This window comes from Tursiops truncatus, chromosome 4 (genome assembly GCF_011762595.2).
Source record: "Tursiops truncatus isolate mTurTru1 chromosome 4, mTurTru1.mat.Y, whole genome shotgun sequence".
NCBI lineage: Eukaryota > Metazoa > Chordata > Mammalia > Artiodactyla > Delphinidae > Tursiops > Tursiops truncatus.
The window spans coordinates 76,499,171-76,509,959 of record NC_047037.1 but is presented as its reverse complement, the minus strand read 5'-3'; the positions used below and the strand labels follow the sequence as shown (position 1 = coordinate 76,509,959).

Below are 10,789 nucleotides of genomic sequence, written 5' to 3'. Positions count from 1 at the left end.
TCATTTTTAAGTTGTTTTCTGTGCTGTGATTTGCTCTAATCCCTCTATGACCCCATCACACACACACCCCGCAAATTTACTGCTCTCAAACCATCAGTAAACTTTACAACATCTTTAAAACATAGTAAAGCAGGATAAATAAACAGTGATGAAGAGGGGTGAAAGAGAGGCTATGCTATCAGAGGACAGGAATCCCAAAGGAAGGTCTCTCTGAAAAGGTAACACTTAGAATTGAGAGCAAAAGAAGTTAGGGAGAAGAGTGCTCCAGACTGAGAAAAGTAAATGCAGAGACCCCAAGGCAGGATATGCTGGGCACATCCCAAAACCAGTAAAGGAACCAGTGTGTATGGGGCCAAGAAAGATTGTAGGAGATGACGTCATAGAAATAGCGAGGGGCCAGATAATGCTGGTCTCCATGGGGCATGGATTTTACTAGGTTTTACTCTGAGAGAGACAGGAAGCCATTACAGACAAGGTTTTAAGCAGAGAAATTACATATCCAAGTTGTTCCAAATCTATCAATCCAGTTGCTGTGTGAAGAATAGACTATAGAGATATCCGCAAGGGTGGATGCAGGACCAGTTAGGAGGTTTTCTAAGAGTAAGATCATGCTGGCTTAGAGAAACTGGTAGTGGTGAAGGTGGAGAAAAGAGTTTGATTCTGGATGTATTTGGAAATCAGAGCCAGCAAGACTTGCAGATGGACTGGATATGGAGTGTGAGGGAAAGAAAGGTATCACGAATGCCTCAGGAAAGAACCTCCTAACCCAAAGAGCTGTCTGACAGTTAGATGAGCTTTCCCTTGATGCAGTTATCTGAGTGGAAGCAGTTATTCCTTCATGGGGCCTTCTGAATGCTCTTCTCCCTCCAGCTTACCTGCCAAACAAGCTACTAAGAGGATCTCTGCCCTTTGAGGCAATGGACCTAGGTGACCTCTAAAATAGCTCATGTGCAAAATATTCTAGAACTTTAAGGCAGTCAGAACGTGGTCTATACATCATCAATTTTAGGCTAAATGGTTGCGAAGTAAATTTCCTAAACCAAAGTAACTTTTTAACTGCTATTTACCTTTTTCCCCACACACATATTTTTATTCCAGTCAAAACGGGTTACAGTGAACAGCAGAAGCAGCTGCTTTGGGGTAAGCAGATACCACAAAAGCCTGGAGCTGGGAGATGCTGATGTGTGGAAGGAAGGAGCAACTCCATCCTCTTGGCCCTTGGGGATGGTTATGAATACAGGCTACTCAAAAGAAAGTGTAATTAGAGAGTAGATAATTGAATTGTAAACAAGCATCCTAACATTTTCAAGTGCTCCATAAATTATACAGTTGGCACAGTGGTGCAGCTATTGCTCAAAGCTCACTTGGAACTCTTCTTTGGGATTTGTCCTCAAAGGAAGTTAATGTAACTTACTCCAAAATCCAGTCTTTGAGGTGGTCAGATCCCTGGGAAGCTCTGCTTTCAAAAATCTCAGATTCTGGTTTGCAGGAACTATAAAGCTTCTAGCCTATCTGGTGTTTGACCTCTCATGGCATCATTCATGACAAACAGGCATCTAACCTCTGTTTCAACCCCAGAGTGAGGGAAATGTGGTTAACACCCCCAAGGCAGCCCTTTTTCATCTTCCTAGACAGCTCTGATTGTCAGAAAGTTCTCATTCATTTTGAACTGAAACCCACCTCACCATACCTTGCACCCACTGATCATAACAGAGTGTAGGGCAGTATTTCCCAAACATCAAACACCTGTGTACCACCTCCACATTTTGTCCTTTTTACCATATCTAAGTATCACTGGTCCTATTAGCTCCTTAACATCTCCCTTTCAAATTACCCAATTTACTTAGCCAAGTAATTTTGCCTTAAATGGAAACTACATCACCTTGTAAGTGAAAACCTCACACCAATTACAAATTAACAGCATAAGGAATAATATCAGAAGGAAGAGAAAGTGATGATGTTAAATTCTACTCAGGAACTGTTGCCTGGCAAGAGTGCTGCTCCTGAGGCAGGCTCTCGCTTTGTTAGAACAGGAGATTAGCAAGTGTTGAGAGGTGTGAAGACAAAGCACCACAGAAATGATACTTCTTTCTTAACATTCATAGGTTCAAGAGAATTGAAGAAAGCATAACTTTTTTCACCATGTGATCCACTGTTATTTAACATTGTCTGTGTACCACTCAAAAGCACTGCCTATACTTCTAGTGGGAGATGTACACACTGGGACCCACTGGCAAAGCAGCTTGGCAGTGGTCAACCTGATCAGATTCAGGTCATTGTTCTGCCATTTTCTAGCTGCCCAATCCTATACACCTTAACCAGTTTCTTCATCTTCAAAGTGGAAGTAACAGTAGCTCTTCAGAGTGATGTTTTCTTAAAGACATTTGAATATTTTGCTCCAGTTGTAAGTTGATGATTGAAGAGTATAAATTCAGGCTAAGATTGCAGTGTCATTCAGCTTTTGGGCTGAATTAATTCAGCCTTTGGGCACTGACCAGGCTGCGCTGGTAGCCAACTAAAATCTCTAAGATATTTTGACATGGACGGCTGCTGAGCCAAATCCCCCACTGTGAACTTGTATTGCTGGGCATTTGGGCCTGAGGGAGGACCAGGCATTTATTCTTATTAACTAGATTCTCCCCTTCACTTTAACCTGGTGCTTCAACATTTGTTCAACTCCTTCTCTTACCCTACATTTGAAGAGAAGGAGGTCAGCAGAACTGGGCTAGGATGAGGATGTATTTGTGATTCTAGATGTATCTGTTCTTCTGGAGTAGGAAAATGGAAACTTTTTGCTGAGTTCCCATTAGGTATCAGGCACTTTTCTCCAATAACTTATTTAATGCTCCAAGAACCCCTTAGGGTAGGTGTTAACCCCATTTTACTGAGAAGAAATCTGCATTTTCACTTGAAGTTGTTAAGTATGGTAACTATGCAATTTCTTACTCTTTTGGCTTAATATTATTTTGTAAACACTTTATCACATTGCTTCATATTTTCCTTTTTTTTTTTTTTTTGCTTTATAAGTAAATAAATACTCCCTCCTTGTTCTAAAAACATTTTGAGGCACTCCTGCCTTGATGTTTCTCATTTTAACGATTGTATAATATCTCATTAAGTTACCCTACCATAATTTATTTTACCAATTTCCTATTGTTGACAGTTTGATTTTGTTTCTTTGCTTTTTGTGGTTTTTTTTATTGTTTTCTGTAATAAAAGATCCTGCTACAAACATCTGCACATAAGTATTATTTTGTTCCGGAAATTTCTCCAAGAATGGAATTAATGCATCAAAGAGGATAACAACTTTTGTGGCTCTTTATAGAGACTAGCAAATTGCTCACCCAAAGGAGTATGTGTTATTTGAGGATAAAAAGAAATAACTGGCTGTTTACAAAAGAAATCAATTTTCCACTTATTCATAAAGTATTCGATCCCCTGATAGGTGGCAGGTGCCGTGCCAGGGACTGAGTACAGGGATGAGCAGGGCAGGCCGAGTCGCGGTCTTCAAGGAGAGCACGGTCAGGTCGGGCAGAGGAAACGACACGCAACAGGTGTCTGCCTCTAACCAGGGAGGGCCGAAGCGCCCTTTCGCACAAGAGAGTGGAAGGAGGGAGCTGTTTGCAAGCACCGAGGAGATCTCGCAACGTAGGCAGCACCTGACCTGAGTCTTGCAGAATGAGTAAGAATTTTGGTACGCGATTTGTATTTATTTTACGGTGACTTTCTGGCCTTTTATCGGAAAAAAAAGTTTCCCACTCTTAGCACTGAGCACAGAGAACGTTGGAGGAGTCGTAGGCCCCCAACCTCTTAAGCCTCTTTCCATCTCCAAGGAGGAGGAGGAAAGTGGGGGTCTCTCCAACCTCCGGAGCAGGATCTGGGGTCCGGGACCTCCCAGCGCGGCACCGGAAAGAACAGGAGAGGACGCGAGCGCGGGGCCCGCCGCCCCGAGAACCAGACCCGACGCGTGGCGCTCGGCGCCTGGCTCCAGCGGAGTCAGCTCAGCACGACCTGGGAAGCCGGTGAGGGAAACGGAGCTGCCCGGGGTGGAGGGCTGAAGAGCAGCCCGCGAGCGGCTCCGAGGGGAGCTGGACTCGGCAGTCGGGGACCCCGAGGGGGCGGGAGCGGGAGAGGGGCGGAGCTCCGAGGCCGGGGCAGCGGCTGCAGCCCAGAGGGTCTGTGGGGGCTGCTTTGGACATATCCGAGGACGAGCGCCTCTCCGAGACCGTGACCTTGGCTTCGGGAGCTGACCCCGCGCGCCGTCTTGAGCGCGCCTTGTGGAAACCCACGGCCGACGGGCCAGCGCTGCCCGCGGTGAGGCAGCCCGGGCCGGGGCGCCAGGTAACCTGGACCACCGGCCGCGAGGGCGGTCAGAAAGGGCCCAGTGGGGGAGGGGCAGTGACGGGGCTGGGGGCCGCGGGCTGGGGGCTAAGCGAAGGGCGCACGCTGGAGCAGCTCAGGCCTCGGAACACTGGGCGTGGGGCGTGGGGGAAGTCAGGGTCCACCTTACCGGACCAAGGGCTCACCGGTCCTCAGAAGGGGCAGTGGGTCGCCCTCGCGGATGAACGGGAGTGCGCACGAAGACGCGGCTTCTGGGTAGCGTCTTGCGCCTCCGCTTTGTTTCTGCCCGTGACACAATCAGAAAGTATTCCCTTTCCGTGTGTTAATGAGAGAACGGGCAGTTTTCTAGTGTGTGTGCATATGGAAGGCTACAGCGTCAGCACCCATCCTTCTGGGCCATGAGTCCCCTAGCAGGATCCTTGGCCCAAGCCTCCAGCTGCCTGGGGGACCTTGTCTCAGTGACACCAAACTAAGGTGTCAGTCCCAGGGCTTTATCACCAGCCGCTATATTCCTTGGGGAGAAAAAAGAAGTACCAGTTTGATGGAATCTTTTATTATTTTTTAATCAATAAATTATAGTTTAAATAGATGATTTTTTAAAAAATCAAACAATGCTAGTTTAACTTCTAGAGATATTCCTATACTTGTATTTGTGTCTATTTATACCTTCCTTGTTTTTTACCCATATCTTTTTCAACTCTACTTCTTCTGTCCCCTCCCTTTGATTCGTTATCTCACCTCCTGCCTAATGAAAGTACCAAAAGAAAATGACGTCACCGCCACTGGCCGCATCCCTTAATCTCCTGGGTTCCTCGCTGGTCCCACCCCTGCTCTCTTCAAAAGTCTTTCACCCGGGTGGCCCTTGGGGTAGGGAGCCCACTCCCGAGAGGACATTTCTTTTACTTGTCTTAACTCTCCCAGAGATTCAAAGAAAGGAGCTTTGGGAAAGAGCCCCAGATGAATTCTGTACTACCTGTTCTTTCCCTTAAACTGGACTTTGCAAATGCAGTTTAAGTAGAGTCTGGTACTGAGGAAAATTAATGAAGGAAATTTCCTAAAGTGTTCTAGATTTCCAGAAATTAACACTTCACTAGTTCCTATTCCTGAAAGCAGAACTTTGCCAGTCACACTTCCCATTTTCTCTGCTGCCTTCACCTAGGACCAGCAAAGTAACAGGAATAGGATTTTTCATCAGTAGGAATCTCATAGGGTGGATGTTTTATATTTGTGAAGGGGCTCAGTGACATACCTTTGCAGTAGACAAGGCGGGAGGGGAAGATACAGAAGAAGGAGTTAGAGGGGATCAGGGGATTAGAAAGAGAGGAGCAGGCCAAGACCCTTAAGAGGAGAAGAATCCTGGAAGCGGGGCCCTGTCATTTAGGAACAACCTCTAGATAATTTGGCTAGCAGACCACACATGCAGCTTACTTCTTGCCATCAACCAACACAATCAACTACTTTCCAAGACTTTTTCTATGCAAGGCCAAAACATACTGAGAAGTGGGGAAAAAAATCAGCAAATTAACCCACTTTTGTCTATGTGATAAAATAGAAGTGGTTTAAATTATTTTTCCTGAATTAATAGGGTTTTTTAGGAGTTGTGTAGACTGTTTAAAATAACCTAATAGCTACTCCAGTCACTACATTTTCCTTTGCTGTGTTCATTTTTTCATGTTGCATGACCTTGACCTGCATCCCACACAGTTCAGGAAGTTCAGGTTGGTTAGAAGCTGCCACTTCTAAGAGCCTTTTTAAATGAAGGATTGGGAGAGGAGAGGATTGGAAAATAAGGACTGAGCCTTGTGGTAGGGTAGGGGAATAATGAAGAGGGATGCACTGAGTACCAGCTTGAGACTGGTAAGGAATCGGGTATAATTCTTAGAACAAGGCAATAATGAGTAAGTAAGACGTGAAGGACTCATTCATCATTCATTCGTTCATTCAAAATGTTTGCAGAATGCCTGGCTATGTACCAATCACTGGGAGAAAAATGATGAATAAAACCAGGCAAGGTCTCTGATCTCCTGGAGTTTACAGATGTTCGGGGAGGCCACCATTAGTAAAATAACTGAGTATTGAATATGTAATTACAAACTAAGATAAGCTTTCTTTTTTTTTTTAAGCTTTCCTTCTTTTTTTCATTATTATTTTATTTTATTTATTTATTTTGATTGCGCCAGGTCTTAGTTGCGGCTCACGGCCTGCTTAGTGGCATGCAAACTCTTAGTTGCAGCATGCATGTGGGATCTAGTTCCCTGACCAGGGATCAAGACCCGCGTCCCCTGAGTTGGAAGGCAGATTCTCAACCACTGCGCCACCAGGGAAGTCCCTAAGATAAGCTTTCTAAAGGAAAGAAATAAACGTCTTTGAGGGTGTATACAGACTGTCCTCTGAGATCAGGGAAGGCTTTCTCAAGGAGGTTTCCCTTGAGATGAGATTCAAGGGTAGGTGGGAATGTTGGGGATGTATATGGCTTTGAGGTAGGACCAGAATGTATCAGTTAGGAATTCCATTTGGCTGCCAGTAATCAAGAAGCCAGGTTTACTGTTTGCAATACTGCATATGCACACATGTAGAGTTGGAATTTCTGGAATTTGGGGCAAGGATGCTTTGTTATCACAGCATTGTTTGTACTGCCCTGAGTTGGTCATGGTTTTCCATTATTGTTGTTCTTGCTTCTAAATTAAATGTTTAGATTAATTTTATTCTTGTCAGTTTAGTTTATTGCGCACAATAAAATGTGTGCATTGTGGTTCAAATGTGAATCATCCATATTTCCACTGCTAAGGTAGATGTGTACATAACTCCCATACCAAATTTGGCTTGTATGGTGATAGCTCATTGTTGTCACTGAATACTTTCCCAGGTGAAAACAGGTGTGGCAGGTCAGCTACAGTGTCTTCTCTCCACCCCTATCCACTGCTCTAGTTTTAGTTACCCTAAAGCTGCATGTACCTCTTCAAAGTTTCATGTACAGTCGTTAGGTAAAGAAAAAAATTACTAATTGCATTGACGCTGTAAGTAAAATTAACATAAATCTCACAATATAGTGGCATGGTGAGTTTTGACCAAGCATCATATTTCATGTGCAAATATTTTTATTCATTCAACAATATTTACAGTGAACTTTCAATATGCCTAGCACTCTGTTAGATACTGTGGGTAAAATGGATTAGTAAGATTCAGTCCCAGCATTTAAGGAATTCCCAGAAGTGTAAGAGGAGAGAGTCATACTTATCTATGTAAGGGTAGGAAAGCATTGTGGTTGCTAGAATGGAAGCATAACTAAGGTACAGTGATGCACAAGGAAGGGGAGTGGTCAATTCTAGTAGAAAAGGAGAGGAGGGGTCCAGAAAAGGTTCATGGAAGAGTTAATACTTGAGCTGAATCTTGAAAGATGAGACGTACCACAAGATAGACAAAGGGGAGAAGGCATTATAGAAGAGGGATCCATGTGCCCAAACAAACAAAGACACGCATGAAACAGTGTCAAGGTCGAGGACCTGCAAGTGTCTCAAAGAGCTGAAGCATAAAGAGCAAAGAGGGTCTCATGAAGAGATAAGGCTGGAGTGGCGGGCAGGCCAGGTCACAGAACCTGCATGCCATCACACCGATAGCATTGTGAATAAAGTATGTGCTCTGAGGTCAGACAGTCCCAGGTATGAGTCATGGTTCTGCCATTTTCTAGCTGTGGGGCCTTGGTCAAGTCACTTAGCCTCAATAAGTAATGGTAACGAAGGTTGTATCTCTCTCATAAAGTTGCTGCAAGAACTGAATTAAGTCGTGGAGTACCTGGCACTTTATGCACCCACTTGTTGTTGGCTGTTATTTTCATTTTTTATCCTGGGGCAAAGGGAGCCACTGGAGGGAAGTGACTGAGTGAGCATTTTTGTTTGGAGCGCTGTCATTCTGGCTGCATGTGGATGCTGGGTTAATGGGGGGTAAGTTTGGAGGAGAGCAACCATTTAAAGAGATTATAACCATTCAGATGATGGTGATGATGGCCTGAACCATGGTGGCCATGGGCATGGAGAAAAGGAGACAAGTGCTTGAGATGTCTGCAAGGTAAATACCACAGAACTCAATTACTCATTAGCTGTGATAAGTGGGATTCTGGTCTGTCATCCTTTGGTACTGTCATCCAAGTGTTCTTAGGATAAACAAAAGGAAGCAGAACTGGGGATCAGATATTTAGGAAGTGCTTATATACTGAGGACTCAGTGATTGGTACCAAAAAAAAGCTGCCTTTCTAATTTAGGAGACCCCTTGACAATTTCCATCTCATAACATTAAATAGGATCAGGAAAGTCTAGTTCATCCATAACAAATTTCATTCATTCATTCATCTTGTCTCTCTGTTTTTCTCTCTCTCTCTCTCTCTCATTTCTGGGAGGCTTTTAGCTCAAGGTGGACGAACGTTAGACTTCATCCATTTGCCATTGTCATAATGTGGCACATATAACCCTCACTCATGCCTGGTACTTTTGGTTCAATTCTTGCCTGACACTAGCATGACTGAATTTTTCCTTCTTTTTTCTCAAGCGTCCTCCCACAGTCCAATAACCTCTGGCCGAGGTGCCTTTATTAAAGTCAGTGAGAATTAGAGGATTTAGGTGGTCCCTATTTTATAATACAGTGTAGTCTTGGTAACCACATTTGTCCATTCATAAGACAGAAAATAATCCAGACATATGGATAGTGTCTGCTGAAAAGTTGCTGGGAGCTTTATGCCTGTATCCCCCAAATGTGGATCCTGGGAAATGCTGATTGAATGTGGTTCTCTTGGATTCAGTTGCTTGAACAACTGTCTAATTACTTGAAGCCACAGAAATGAACAGACCTTAAATTAGGCAGGGCCAATGAGTGAGGTGGCAAAATGTGAAACGAGGGGAAAAAAAGGTCTGTTTCTGCCATGGACAGTCTAGAATTTGATTAAAAGTGGACTTTCCCTTTTCCGATAAGCAGCCTGAGGTGACCTCTAAAAATGGTTCGCAATTCACCTGACCCAGAAAACCCCACAAAACCATGCAAGTCAAGATGTTCAAATCTTCATGTTCACTTTAAGAACACTCGTGAAACTGCCCAGGCCATTAAGGGTATGCATATCCAAAAAGCCACCAAGTATGTGAAGGATGTCACTTCAAAGAAGCAATGTGTGCCATTCCGTCGTTACAATGGTGGAGCTGGTAGGTGTGCCCAGGCCAAACAGTGGGGCTGGACGCAGGGTCGGTGACCCAAAAAGAGTGCTGAATTTTTACTGCACATGCTCAAAAATGCAGAGAGTAATGCTGAACTTAAGGGCTTAGACGTAGATTCTCTGGTCATTGAGCACATCCAGGTGAACAAAGCCGCCAAGATGCGGCACTGGACTTACAGAGATCATGGTTGGATCAACCCATACGTGAGCTCTCTCTGCCACATTGAGATGATCCTTACAGAAAAAGAAGTTTGTTCCTAAACCAGAAGAGGACGTTGCACAGAAGAAAAAGATATGCTAGAAGAAACTGAAGAAACAAAAACTTATGGCCTGGGAATAAATGCCACAAAAAATAAATGCAAATAAAAGTAAAAAAAGTGGACATTCCATCTCTGTGACCTTCGGCAATATATCTAAGCTCTGTGAGCCTCAGTTTTCACTGGTGGCTATCCCTTTGCTATCTATAAATCTGAGGTAATGTTTCCTCCAAAGGGTAGTTGTCAGGTTTAAATGGACTGTATATGGAAAGTGCTTAACACAGTGCTTGGCATATGGTAGCTGCTTACTTGGCCCGTATCCTTTGCCCCTGCTTGTCTCTGAGGTTTATCCTTACATGGAAAAAACAGGAAGGATGAAGGTTTCTTAGGTTAAGTAAACTGAATTAATTGGCTTTTATGTATTTCTCATCTATGATTGATCACCCCCCTCCCACCCCCCCCACCCCCGCCCCCTGGGAACCGGGTTGGAAACCTGTTTTCCTCCACCCTCAGGGAATGCTTATCAGTGATGAGGGCAAAGGTAATATGATACCTGCAGAGAGGAAGCTAATTTTAGATATTCTTCTTTCAACAAATCTTTCAGTTACACACAAGCAAAATTACTATCAAATAGAAAAATGGAATTATTTGACTTCTTTCACCCATGTTGCTTTGTTGGTGGAGTTCCTAATATGCATGTTTCTTGTTTAAATTGTTGTTTTTCATGTAGAAAGAAAGCAGCAGGCTCAAAGAGATTGTAATTGTTCCCCCTAATAACTGTGAACTGTTTGTACTTAGGAGAGAAAAAGTTTTGTTTTTCACCTCATAATGGAGGTTGATGGTTGAAAGAATGATCCTATCCTCAGAGTCTCTCTAAATGTTCTATAATTTGACATAGTTTAGTTCAACAAGCATCAGTTGAGTTCCAACTGCTTGTCAGGCATTATGTTGGCACCGTTCACTCAGAGACGCCAGCTGTGGTACCCAGATCTCC

The 10,789-nt window shown here is 43.9% G+C and overlaps 1 pseudogene; it reads left to right on the top strand.

Moving 5' to 3' along the window:
- The first annotated feature begins 9,325 nt into the window (after positions 1 to 9,325).
- On the top strand, positions 9,326 to 9,878 carry LOC101323301 (large ribosomal subunit protein uL22-like; annotated as a pseudogene).
- Positions 9,879 to 10,789: the final 911 nt, after the last annotated feature.